The sequence below is a fragment of the Hippocampus zosterae genome, chromosome 6, assembly GCF_025434085.1.
Source record: "Hippocampus zosterae strain Florida chromosome 6, ASM2543408v3, whole genome shotgun sequence".
Taxonomy (NCBI): Eukaryota; Metazoa; Chordata; class Actinopteri; order Syngnathiformes; family Syngnathidae; genus Hippocampus; species Hippocampus zosterae.
Genome location: NC_067456.1, coordinates 7,615,179 through 7,630,093, shown reverse-complemented (window position 1 = coordinate 7,630,093; position 14,915 = coordinate 7,615,179).

Sequence of the window (14,915 nt, the reverse complement as noted above, 5' to 3'; positions counted from 1 at the left end):
ACATTTTAGCTGCTACTTCTGGTGTGAGCATCTTGGCCACCAGGGGCAGTATAATGCAGCGATTCATCCCGCCATTTTCTGAACTGCTTATCCTCGTGTACAAAGTACAAAAAGACGGCTGCAGCAGTAGCAAGAGTACATGCCTGTGACCATTGCTATATTGTCTGTCTGAACATAATATGTGTTGTGCTAAGATGTTTGTGTCATTAGTGTCACTAAGGCAGATTCACATTGTGCGCAAGGGTGTCGTCCTCGCTTTGATAAACGCGCCAATCGCTGCGCTCTAACAGGACTTTTATTGAACTCTAATGGGTGGAGACAGCCTCTGTATTGGCCACTATGACGAGCAGCGAGAGGACCGGATGAATATTGAAGGCGAGAGCTGAAGACGCTGACGGTGATAGAAGTGATTGCAAAGCTGACAGGACAAAGCCACTGGAGGGAAAACAGACGACTGACAAGACTTCGGGCAGCTGATTGCACCGACGGCTGCACACTGGACTACAAACCTGAGCACAAATCGATCTGAAGTTAGACTTGGCCAACTTCTTCAGGGGCACACTTGCTAATAGTCTCCCATTTACCGGTAACTCCTTTAAATTACACTGCACAACAGCAAATTTTAATCAGACCTGGCATAATGTGACCCTCAACATATTTTTAGTGCTGATTTTAGAAAAATGTCTTGACTTCGGACTGTGATGCCTGTGCCACATTCTTACATGGCATTCTGCTTTGAAAGAAATTCTCTACGCTGAGGCCTCACATGATGTCATAACAGACTAAAATCAGAGCAGGTAGACATCATCGTCCAATTTTTGTTGTTGTTGTTGTTGAACTCCGATTTGGTGTTTGACTTTAGACTCCAATTTAACCTCACGTACCTCAGGCGTTGTTGTACCAGATATATCGATATGTTTTTAACGCCAAGTAAGTAAAGGAAAATGAAGTCTGGTAAAGATCACTGAGCACCAAGTTGAACATTAAATCCTGAATCTTGTTCCCATTAGCGACAGGAGGGACCATCCAGGCAATCTGCTTAGGTGACACTTAACAGGATGTCCACATTGACCCGTGACGTGTCAAAAAAAAAAAACAAGTCACAGCCGTTGGAAATGTCACATGGATAAGCACCTGTCAAAGATCCGTCTGGCGCTGATTTTGAGAAATGCTTTTTAGAGCCACTTGGTTAAAGGGGGATGACGACTTAACAACCCCATGCTGATTTTGACGACCCAGAGCACCTGTCAATCACATCTTCTTAAAATCTCTTCTTTGATGTGACGCAAAGTGCGAGTGACACGTCGGGCCTCCGAGGGACAAATAAGTTGGGTTGCCGTGCTGAATTAATTAATGTTGACACGAGCAGAACTCCCTGAGCGGGATCCCCATGACGACGCATCATTGGCCTCACCTCCTAATTGCTTTTGCGCGGGTGTCATTAACTCATAACAAAACACAAAAGGCAATTTAGAGGCGATTTCAGACACTTCCGTTAATTGTTCATTTTTGTGCAAAACGTTACGGAGATGTGGAGCTCGAGAAGTTGATTGATGCCACAATGGGACTTATTGATCTGAAATGAATACGAATGGGCAGAAACTATTTCACTCTTATCTGCTATTTAACAGAAACATTCAGCAACTTGGTGTGGATTTATTACTCAGGGTAACTTCAAAGGGAAATCTGTATGTTCATTGTTTTGTCCATCCTTGATTTGCGCTTTGCTAAACTCACTCTCCGCTCTCATTAAAAAACCAAAAAGGTTTCTTGTTGAAATGTCAAATGATATTTCCCATGCGTTTGAGGAAGAGCTGGGGTACTTTGTGTACTGGAAAGAAACATGGAAAGATTTAAATCGTTGACAAATGTGACGCCTGGATCAGATGGAGCTAAAATTTGGTTTGATATTGCAACAATAGCAAATGTTGAAATGTGCTTTTTTCCATTTTTGATCAAATTAATGAAACTTTTAGAGAAACCGTGAGTGTGGATCCTCAACAAAATATAATGGAAAAATGCCACCCTCCAAAGTTTTGCGTCATGTTCGCTAACATGCCAATTGTTCCTTTTTTTTCTCATGCGAAACAATGTCAAATCAATTTATTCCAGGCTCCAATAAAAGATGAACCCTTTCATGCACCCTGATAACATGATAACATGATAAGCTGTCCACTGTCGTAACCGCTGACCACGGAAGGGTTAAAAAAATTACGTGGAATTTTAAGCAACGCGCCAACATTCCTAAATCTCCTAGAAATGTAAAGAGAAGTGAGTGATTGTATAAGAACGCACAATAAAACAAGACGTTAAGTACTATTGACCTTTTTGCAAGGTTTGAAAGACATTTAATGGAGTTGGAGCAGGGAGCGATTTTAATAACCGTTTTGTAATTGCTTGATCATACAAGTAAAAACTGTTAGCTTAACCTCCACACTGTACAATTTTCGAGGCGCTCAACAATGGAACTCACAAACTTCTAAGTGATAAGTAAAAACTGCCTCAAAAAAAAAAAAAAAAAAAAAACCTAATGGACAATTCATCGCCGATAAAAACGTGACTGCTTTGTTAGAGATAAATAAGAATGTCCTGCAGCCATGTTTGCTTTTAAGAAAGGACAAAAGTCAAACACTTTGTGTACTTGTGTAATTTTACCAAAGTTATCTTTTGATCAGTTTCTACGTGGGCGTCTACCGAGAGGCCTGCTGACTTCATGCTGTTTGCATTATAGACTCTACGTGTTTGGAGAAAACGCAGAGAATCTCAAAATGAAAGGTAATATCTGCTGACCTTTTTTCGACGGGACCTATCTACATTATTCAAGCGATACGCACCGACCACATTTGATGCGGAATCGGCTAAACGACGCGCCGAGTCATCTTTTATTCATGCGCCTGCTCCCGAAAGCTGCTGCTTCCCAAAGACAAATGTTGCGAGATGCGAGTGGGTGACGCTGATCTGAAAGACCACTTTGAAATAATAGTCCAAATGCCGCTAATCATAATAATAACATAAATTGCATTTAAAAGTCCGATCGGCGGTGAATGGTTTTGGAGGCTTGATGGGATTGCTTTGATAAATGTAGGCTAGTATTTTATTCAAGAGCTGCTGAATGAAAAAAAAAAGAGCACAAAAGAACACATGCTTACCTTTCAGTGAATAGGATTGATGACTAAAAACTAGTAGAGCAAACATAGTTAAGAAAATAATCAAAGTAATGTGTTCAGGACCTAAACCATTCTGTGATTTTGAGACTGGTCGCAGACTTAAATTCTGTTCGATAACTGACTGGCGGCCAGTGTAAAAGGCTTTAAGAGTAGCATGGCTAATTGTTTAGTTTTCATTATTTCTTAATACATGTTCGAAATTAACACAGAGAAAGGTGTATGTCACTGAAGTGTCTTAAAGAGCCATATTTTCCGCACAACAAGGCACTTCGGAGGAGAAGGCACACCTTCAATGAATGGCCTATTTTAAAACTGTTTTCATATATCGGGCGCACGGTATTTTTAGGTGCATAGAGTAGCAGCTCCAAGAGTGGTTGCCTTTGCATCCACTAGATGGAGCTACGCTAAAGGGAATACAATACAATCCATCTTATATACAGCTTCCACAACCACTACAGCTGTAACAAAGCACTTTAAAATACTACGTAAAAGAAATAAGAATATTTATCCATATACAAGGGGCACTATCGGCTTTTGAGGAAATTGAATGCTTTTAGTGCACCATATAGTACGGAAAATACGGTATGCTCACACCGTAGTACCGAGGGAAGGAACGGCCGTTTGACCCGATCATTTATTATATCAACGCTTGTTGTCGTAAGATGAAACCTTGATGGCCTTTCCACGTCGGAATGGCCTAATGATCTTCCTCTCAGTTACACTCTTCTTGTGTATTATTAAGTCGACCAAGTTTTGGCCCGTTTAACCCTAACCCAAATGCCTCCCGTCAGTCACTGGCTATGACCCATCCATCACCTAGCTTATAATTATTCCATCCAGCTTCCTGGCCTTCTCTCACTGTGGCCTCCCCAGGCTGCCTCGGCCAGTCGTCTACCCTCAGATGGTCTGCAGAAGCGATTAGAGCTGGATGTGGGCTGGACAGCTTCATCAGAGAGCAACATTTTGGGTTTAAAGGCTTAGCTGGACCAAAAAAAAAAAAGGTGAGGTATCAATAGAGTGAAAGACGGAGGGGGAGTTTGAGAAAACTGTTTAGGCCGAGCGTCTGTTTTACATCAAGAGCAGCATGCTGCGACATATGCTGGTCCAGGTGGACGTGGTATCCAAGCAACTGTATCAAAGCCGCGGGGGTGGGGGGCATTGTCAATTGAATCCGAAGGACTTTACAAAGTAGCAACAATGCCGCAGGTGAGATCACCTGCTCGCACTATTCCTCCAGTAACTCCACAGGGAACTTCCAAAGCAGGACTCGCCTCAGAAAGACCGGCGTCCGGTCAACCGAGACTTAGTGGAACATTTGTCAGCAAATTCAGCACTGACCAAGTAGAAGCAATGACAGGAACGTTGGAAAAAGTTTACATTTAAAACTAATTGGTTTATGTAACCCTTTCATGCACCAATAACGGTTAACCTGTAACTTGATAACATGATTGGTTGTCCACTGGAGTGACCGCTGTCCCTGAAAGGATGAATTTTGAGATCCTCATCAAAGTTGCATTGGTCAAATTTGAGGGGGAAAAAAAATCAAAATACAGGACCCTCAAAAAGTGCGTACTTTTGACAACGAAATGCTTCTGCAAAGGGTGATAAAAGTCCCCCCAGAATTCCCAAACAAATATTTATTCTTCTTTATTTATTCTCGATTTGACATTTTTTTTCTAGATGTTTTCAGATTTCAGTATCAATAATTTGCATTTACGTGTCCACAGCTCTTATAATTTGCTTACATTTTCTAATGAGATCAACCAGTGTTTATTGTTTACTTGAAAATTAAATGGATTTGTTCCGTAAGTCAACGCAACGACCTCTGCAGCAGACCAGGAATTTATTATTAAATTAGTTGGCTCCTTTATGAAATCAGATGACGCAGCACTCTCATGCTGACGCGGAGCTGGCCGGCCAAGGAAAAGGGGAAGTTTCGGAAAAAAACTTGGAAGGAATAAACTGGCTTAATTGTGCTGATGAAGAATTGCAGAATAGCCAACGAGCTCCTTTTAAGATGCAAATGGGTCATTTGTCTGCCAGTATAAAATGTTGCATCCTGTCTGGCGTATATTCAGCAAATCACCACCAGCAATCCTCATAAAATACTTTATATAATAATCATATTAGGGGGGTGAGATGGGGGGGCTAATTTTCTCTAATTGCAACCACCTGATTCTGTGGTGAGTGGCTCGCTAATTAAGGGGACTAAACTTGGGAGAATGACGGATCGACATGGAACGTTTTCAGGCTTTCTGGAATAAAGCCCAGACTTGCAGCAGCCCAATGTTCTGAGCATCTCAACTTTCTTACACCGGCGGGGCCCCCCGCCCCCCAAACCGTCTGCCATTGGCGCTCCATATGTCTACAAATTGCATTTTCAGCCATTTCCACAGAGTTTGTAAAGTTTGGTGGAAAATTAATTATTGGACTTTGATGTTTGAAGATGACCTTTTCAACGCTGCACGGAAGTTGAGTTTCGAGTTAAGTTTCGATTTCATGACATTATATGCTACTGAACCATGTCGTATTTTGCTTGAGAATTCCAATATGAATTGTGACTCATCTTCATTTTGTTTCTGAAACATGCCAATATCAATCCAATATGTATTTATTTATTTAGGTGTGTTCCTGCTCATGCATAGCATGTCATAACACCAAATTCCCAATTTCTTCATTTGGGAACCCCAATAAATGTGACCGGTTCTTTCTATATTTCTAGTTCCTTGTGGAGCAGATTACAGACTTACTTGTAATCAATCAGGGAGATTGACTGAAATATTTAGCACTAAACCAGATCAAAAGTTGTGGCAAGTTAAAAAGGGTAGCCAAAGGCCCCCAAAATATGCCATTGTTTTTTCATGGAATTTATTTGAGAAGAAAATGCGGATGGTTGGGATAATGGGATGCATGTGGAGATTTAATTTGTCTGCACTTCAGTCTGCAGCTCCACGTTAGCCTGAGCAACTTTGTAAACTGCAGCTAAACCTTTACGGTGGGGGGGTCCACCGTGCAAAATCCATGAAAAAATATGATAATCAGTTAGTAAAATAGCTCAGCCGGTGTTAGTACTCTATGTGATGTTTTCTTTTTTGGGGGGGGGGGGCTAGGATTTGACAAAGTATCTGGCCAGTTTACCTTTCGCTCGGCCTTGGAGAATGAACACTTTCGCCTCGGAGATGAACACTTCCTGGAAGAGGAAGAGGAGGAAGTGAGGCGGGCAGCAGACAGACATTACGAGAGTGCACGGCAACACGCTGACCACAGGCTATGCATGCTTGAACCTCGTGGTAAACTTGGGAAATGAGGTTGCCATTCCCCCTATATTTTGCCTGCGACGCAAACCGCTGCCTATGTGGTCGAGCTTTGTTCCACTTCAAAGAGAATAGCCAATTAGACACAGTCATCCATTTTGGCTGTGAAACATCACTAATTTAAACGCGGAACAGGAAAACATCTGCAGGTAGCCTTTTGGGAATTAACTCCACACCATTTGGGGGATGATAAGGTTAATGCGGAAACACATGCCTTGCTATTAAGAGATATTACAAGGTCAAGAAATGATTTTATGTGTTCATTGGGTCTAGAACCCAGAGGGTGCAATTTTAAAGATAATTTAGCTCAATGGGACCAAAATAACTCCCTTCAATCTCGAGGACACCCAAGAACTTTGAACTCGCGTAGACCCTGATGTGTGTATTCTAGCTCATGACAGGGTAACCCGATATGTATGCGTGTGGACATGGATACATTAAGAGGAAGCTGGGTTCAATTGAAAGTGTTGAAATAAAGTAGTCGCTGTTATGTTAAGAGATCGTCTATTGTTGACTCTAAAGCAGTGGTTCTCGTTTACTGGAAAAAATTGGTTCTCCAAGTATTTATATCATAACCAGCATTAAAATACAGTAGTGTACTAATACCAAGTGTTCATTAAAAAAAAGCAGTTGTATTCCTAAAACGTATATTATTATCGTAAATCAACCCATTTTCGAATGCGCTTATCCTCACGAGTGCTTGATCCTATCCCAGTCTGCATCGGGCAGTAGGTAGGGGACACCCACCCTGAACCCGGTTGACAGCCAATCACAGGTTAATATTACATAAACATATTGTGCTTAAATATATGATCCTCATAATTTTTAAAAATGTACTTAAATTATGATTAATACTTCCTGCCCAGGAATATAACAATAGACCTTTGACATTTTATAGCCGTCAATGGCAGTGAATGAGTTAAAAATCTACATTTTATTCACGCAAATGTTAACTGTAACAAAAGCTAATTTCCAGGCTTAATATATTGAGTAAAGTATGGAAATATCAACATACTTGCGGTAGAGTTAAAGTATCTAAGATATCTACTCGAATAAATGCTGTGGCTTCAATATTTACATCCACACCTGGTAAACAATAAAGGACGTGTTGAAAAGTATTTGAATAAATCAAGGTCGAACATCACATTGCGCCGGGTCAACCTGCAGTTAAGTTTGCAGATGGGTTCTGACTTTCTGTGCGCGCTATCCTTGTGAGTAATGCTTTCCATCAACGACAAAAGGTTGTTTTATGGAGTTGCAGAACTGGATATTTTCACATATTTTTTTTCTTCTTCAACTGCTGTGCAGAAAGCGGAGCTCCGTGAACAACTGGAAAGTTCCACAATGCCGTCGTCTGGCTCTTGAGTCTGGCAAACAGACCCATAAAGCTAACGAGATTATGGGTTTGTCCCCTTCAGAACATTCCCTGCTACCGCAAGCATGAAGCCTACTTAGGATATCAAAAACTGAAATTAGAGGCGTCCCTCTCAGAACGCCGGGTTGACTAATGCAGAAACAGCATGCACACCACATGACGTATGTATTCATTTAGGGTTAGGGTGCAGGATGAAATTACAACGCGAACGCAGCAGGCCGGCTCTGATTACTGACGGAAATGAGAAGGGATGATTAATTCTACGGGTAATCGTAAGAGATAAAAAGAAATGACATCTTTTACGATGGCAATGGTTGATATTAAGTTATGACAGTCATGTACAATAAGACTGATCAAGTCAAATCGGATCCCAGCGTGTTGCTCCGTCTAATTTCTCGACCAGCGTGAGCTCTTTCATATTGTCCCTGATGACATGCTGGCTACAGAGGTTCGGCGACCGTGCAGCAGTCGCGATGCTCGTGGGGATTCTTTCTCCGATGCAAATTGAGTTGTAGTCAACTCCGGACGTGCAATGGACTTGCTTGTTTGAGGACAGGTGTATTGGCGCGTCAGGACAAAGCTTCTCTGTTCTTAAAAGTCATATGTGGCTTGAAATCTGTCTCGGGCTCCTAGGTGGTGTATTTTCATTTCTTTCCTATCAAAAAGCGTCATTTGAAGAGACACTGTTTTCACTGGGCTGTGACAATATGTTGATTTCATAAATGATATGGCATCCAAACAGCACCCCCCATTGCTGGAGCAGTAAAATTGTTCTCCATCATGTCCCTAAAGAGGACAATGCTGTGCTGACATGCTCACCAGGCCAGAAAGTAACCGACAGTCAATGCCAAGTATTCCGTTTCCGACATAAGAGTTTCTCCTCATCTTCGTTTGGTCACTACACCCTTTACTTGTCCTCTGTCCACCGGTCCCTGCTCTTGTCTGGAGGAAAAGGGCTCTTGTAACCTGACAGAGAGACACTGATCCCTGAGCACAGCATCTGCTGACAAGCCAGTCTCCCATTCAAGTCTTGGCTGGAAGCATGGGCTGCCGAGAAACCCAATCCAGCTTGGCAGGGTCTCAACAATCGCTTCCTGCCCCGTCCGGGCCCACACAGCTAAGTACTCTTAATTAAAGAGGTTAACTTGTCTAAGATGTGACCAGAGGAGGAAAAAAAAAGGACGGGGGAAGGAGGGAAGAAGTGCAGAACAATCACATCACTGTTTCTTCTCGTCCAACAAAAGAGGTTTCCCCCTCTGACAAGGTAGGACATGAGCCTCGATACCTAAACAAATACATTAAAGGAGAAGTGAGTAAGGGATCCTCGTTAAATGTCTCTTAATAAGCTCGAAGCCCCGCTACACACAGACATACACACACACAGACACACACACACACACACACGCACACAGGCATTTGGCCGAGATGGAAAGAGAGGGGAGAGGCAAGGGGATGAGGTGAGCGGGGAGTTCATGATGTGCTCTCGGACAGCTTTTCACTCTCTCTGGTGCACTCAAAGCACAGAGAGGCTGTAACAAGAGAAGAGCAATTTTAATCTTCTTTTTCTTTTTTCGGGGGTCGCTTGTCAGCATACATATTAATGAAGAGTTAGGTCATTGCCAGAGACATCTGTACTGGCCTGTGGGGTTGCCTACTAAATGCCAGAGAAATTAGACATGTAAATTTATACTCAGAGATACTGCATAATATATTAGATTGTTGGGTTGTTGGGGTTTTTTTTAGATTTCAGGGATCTTTGAGTCCCTACAGAATTGGATCCTCCTCGCAGACCTACCAGACCGCAACTGACAGCCTGTCTACTGTCGACCTGTTGAGTCGTCACAGGAAAACATGTGGAGCTCAACTAATTAAGCGGTTATGCCTTTGCTGTTTTAATGAACACCCACAATCCTGTTTGCATTGACGGTGTAAATTCATCACACTTTTCCACAGTATCAACTTCAAGGTAGAATGGCAGGAAGCTGCAAAGACCTCTCCGTATTGAAGGAATCACTCAGCAGGAGAGTCTCTTGTATTTACTGCTCAGCGCGTGGCTTACGGTCATGGTAAGGAGATAAATTTCATTGAAGAGGAGAAAGAGTTGTAAGCACACCAACAAGGGGGGAGAATGCAATTGCTTTTATTTTTGTCATTTCTTGCTGCGTGTCCTCAAATAGTACCACACGAGAAAGAGTATCTGGAAGCATCCGTAGCAGATTTAGTCGTGGTACGAAGCGGGCGCAAGAAAACTCACGCGCATGCAAGCTCTGTACTTTTACTTTCAGAATTTTTTCATAAAATACAAGTAGTCTTGCAAGCTCACGTGCCAAGAAAAACTTGATTTGGAGACACACACAAAAAAAGGTCTTCATTGGCACCTCCACCGAAGTTTGGGAAGTCCACAAAGGGCAGTTTCTCTGCGTTATCCAAGCAGCAAATGCATTTTTCCAGCATATAGAGTGTAAAAAATATGCCTCGTTAAATGGATCATCACTAATATTCGATCGGTCCCACAGTGCTTCTTTCTACTCCCCATAAATACTCAAGTAACCACTATTAAGGTGACGCCCACCCAAATGGACCCCACACACACACCATCAGGCAAGAGAATCATGTGGTACCGATCGGCCAGTTACTTTATTTCTTCAATTCACATATGGACGTGCCATAAAGAAACAGTTTTGAAAAGCAGTGGAGGGATCTTAAAAGTAATTCCCCAAATATGTTATTGACATCCCTGGAAGTCGTGTTTGTGTATGTAAGCCGTCGCAAACCATAGCGCACACAATGTAATGTAAGCAGCCCTGTGTCTTTGTGCTTGCCACTGGTGGTTTTCCTCACCAGTCCAAAGACCTCCTCATCAATAACAAATCTTACTTGCAATGAAATATCAATCAAAAGAGGCAGCGTATCCACTTCGTTGCGGCCTCTGTGGGTTTACTGTTAGGCGTGGGGAGACAGCCGTTGAGTCCGACAGATCGGATTTTGCAAATAAATGTTCATGGGCTCAATCAAAATAACATCTGGCTCTCGAGCGGATCCTGACGGGACACAAAGGGGCACTTTGTTATCATTGACTGTCAGAACCTAAGTCATTGTTGGCTTCTCGCAGAGACACAGGAGCCCAAACATCTCGAACAAACACCCGCTGCACCCCCAAAAAAACAAACATTTAGGGTTTGTTGTAAAACCATACAAAGATCAAGCCAAGATTAAAACTTGGAAGGCCTGGGACAAGGTCTTGTATGATGTCCAACATATTCTCTGGGACTGGTTATGATCTGAACTCGGTAAATCAGGACAAAAGTATTGACCTTAGAACAGAAAATTAACAACATGGTGTATTGTGATGACAAATTAATTGGCCAAGGCTCTCTTTGTGAATCTCAGATCACCCGAAGTACTGTAATATATATATATATATATATATATATATATATATATATATATATATATATATATATATATATATATATATATATATATATATATATATATATATATATATATATATATATACCGGACTTTAGAGCGCACCTGATTTAAAGCCGTACCCACTAAATCAGGTTGTTTTTCCTGGTGGTGGTTTCTTCAAAATCTAATTAGAGGTAGAAGCCAGATTTTTTTTTCAAAATCATTACACTCGTGCACGACTGTCAGGTTAACTGCCAGCTGTAACAAATCTGACAAGTGTTTTTTGTTGTTGTTATTGTTGTTTTTCCCCCTACCCAAACCTCCCCTTTAAGGTTGACAAGGGGAGAGAGAACATTTCCGAAAAAACAGTGGTGGTCCCGCTGGGATGCCAGGGTAAAGCGCCACGCTGTTCCATTGCTTTTGTTCCTGATTTCACTCCTGTTTTTTTACCCCGCTGGGATCAATGTCCACAAGAGATGGTAATCACCACGACAACATGCAGCCGCACAGCTCATTAGTGTACGTGCATAGCTCACATCGGGGTACTTGTCTACTTTTTAAAACAGGCGCATTAGTCTTTGCCACCGCGTGATGAAGCACTAGCATTGATCCGAGCACTGTGGAGGCGAGACTGCACGCTAGCTTGCGGCAAATGTCCACGGTTGCACCAAAAAAACAGTCACTTCCAAAGCAACCGCCTCCCCCTCGCTCCTTTCTCCACTCTTGTAGTGCAGTCACATAATAAGATATGATTGCTGCTCAATCATTGTCTTTCTCAGAGCCCATTGGAGATGCCGGCACCCTGAATTGAGTCGGCATGTAAATACTCATTACTGGCGGGTGATAGATGGAGCCTTTCCCCTCCTGTACTGTGCAGTTGTAATAAACAATCAATGAGGAAGCATGTGTGCACAAATCACGAAGTATGCCACCTCACTGGCATCAATATTCTGGATGAGTGGTGTTGTTTTCCACTCTCAGGGTCAATACTAATAGACCAGTGCAAAGATTGGACATTGGTACTCCACAATCCATACCAAACAGATACGATGGTGTTACTACGAAGACTAGTGAACACCTGTATTTCACAGTGTACGTTATAATTTAGCTCCAGAGGCAAGTCATTTCCAACCAATGTGGCGTGGCCCAGCGGTGTACTCTGAGTACAATTGTGCCACAGGGAATATTTCAATTCCACATCATTAGTCAGAAAATTATTTATTTCTCCAAATGATAAATCTTGGTTCATCTGTGGTGTGTAAGCCTACAACACATAGTGACAGGCAGAAAAACTGAATGCCCTTGCACAAGATGGAGAAAGGTATACAATTAGCCTGCGTGTGCACTTTACCTAATATAAAGTATTTGTTTGGTGGTGTGCCATGAAATATTTTCTAATGGAAGATATGTGCCTTGGCTCAATAAAGTATGGTGTCTTATCTTAAGGAAAATATAAGAAAACTATTATTTGTCTCACAATGGAGAAATTTAGCCTGGACAACTGGATTGTGTTTTCTCTATGGGACCTATTTTTGTGCTCAACGCAAGTCTCAGAATCTGTGTACCGGCACCTCAATCAAATCCTCGCCAAATCGCATTACACTACCTGCATCACAACTTAGACCTGCTCTTAGGCAGTCTAGAGGAGAGTCTACTTTTGGTCACTAAACTGCCAGATGAGCCAGGAGTGTGCAATAGAATAGGCTACAATTCAAAATTCAAAATCATTACAATGTACCTCAGGGGGCATAACGAATCTGTACGTTATAACAGTAGTTCGTTGTAACCATTGCCAATGAAATGGCCGCCAACTGCGACGTATAATGCAGTATGAACATTTATGGCTGTAAAAACAAACATGTAATACAGTATCAAGATGTAAATTAAAAATGCGTGTATAGAGTATGAAGAAAACAGTCAGCAGATGAAAAGTGCCACGCCCCGAAGCCGTTTACGACCATCTTTCAATCTGTTAGCCTCAAACTCTGCCATAATTTTGTTGCCATTAAGGATGCTTGTTGAAATAGTCGACTTTGCCATTTCGTAATCTTGGCTGAGTGTCATCTGGGCGACTCCTTTTTTTTAAAAACAATTTCAGCCTCCAGATATGTTTTCAGACCATGTGTGAGTGGATCAGTAAAGTTGCTAAACAATGAAGGGGAATCCCGCGCTGTACATTTTGTTCATAAGCAAGGTCGCGGCGGCAGTTAGAGTGCTTACGGTTCATTGCAACGAAGGACTTGTCACTATTTTGTGGGAGAAATCCGGTCGTTATAATGATGTTTGTAATAAAGGTGTTCATTGTCAACAAAATCGGCAAATGGAAAATGAACTACGTGAAATCAATATTTTATGTGAAAGTTGTAGGGGTGAAAACATAAACGGGGTACTGTACATTGAAAAGTGGATCGACTGTACTATGTCGTCCTCACTACAGCCAGAAATGGTCATTGTTTCATCCGAACAAGAATACAAAGTGATTTCAAGAGTCTTCTGTCACTGACTAAAGGAAGTCCTTTTTGTGTCCTTAAACTGCAGTCGCCCTGAGTTCAGCGGCAGTTCAGAGAAGATGTTCCAAAAGGTCACAGGACAAAAGCTAACAGTTAATGAAACAGCTAATTATATTTAATGGACTGTAGCACATGCTAATTTAATAGGTGATGGCTAATTTCCAAAAAATAATGAGATATCCTCCTTCCAAATTACTCGAATAATTAATAAACAGTGTTAATGAAGCTTTAATTTGGAAGGTTATTAGCAGTGATGAGGTGAAGTCATAGCTTGTAGATGGTGCAAACTGTAACAATTTCAAATGCGATCAAATGTGTGTGCAAATCGATGGACAAAGAAAAGGACGAGCATTCTTCTGTATCATCACAACTTGAAATAATAATAGAATAATAATTACAGAGAATGACCACTTCATGGATTTGCATTAACTGTGCTCACATTTTAACGATGGATCATCAAGTCGGGAGCAAACAATGTCGCGGGACTCTTTAGGGCCCCTTACCCTGTATGTTTTAGATGTTTCCCTCCTCCGAGACAAGTGATTCAAATGATAAGCTCAGCAGCAAGCTCTGCAGAAGCCTGCTCACAATCCTGACCATTAAAAAAAATAAATAAATAAAATAAACCATTGCAAACACATCAAACTCACTCAAGGTAGTTGACACTTAATCAATAGCATGTCTGCAGCCAAGCAGTGCACGCCGTCACACACAGTTGTTTCAAGACATTCGTCAACAATCCATTCCTGACAAATGACGGATCTCTTAATGATCACTTGAATAGATTTGGTTGACATTCCAAAACAAACAACAACTGACTAACTGTCAAATGTAAAATGAGTTCAGAACAGAATGGAACATAAGACTAATCCTGGAGCCCCTTTTTTCTCTTGGAGAGTACCGTATTTTCCCCACTACAAGGCGCCCCTAAAAGCATGCAGCGATTGGGAAGGCTCTATATAAATAAAGCTGTATTGTATTGTATTGCCTTTCACGTAGCACAACCGCAGCCACTATTGTAGCTTCTATTCTCTGCGCCTTATAATACAGCGCGCCCGATAATTGAAAACAGTTTTAAAATTGGCCATTCACTGAAGGTGCGCTGTATAATCCGAAGTACCTTATAGTGAAGGTA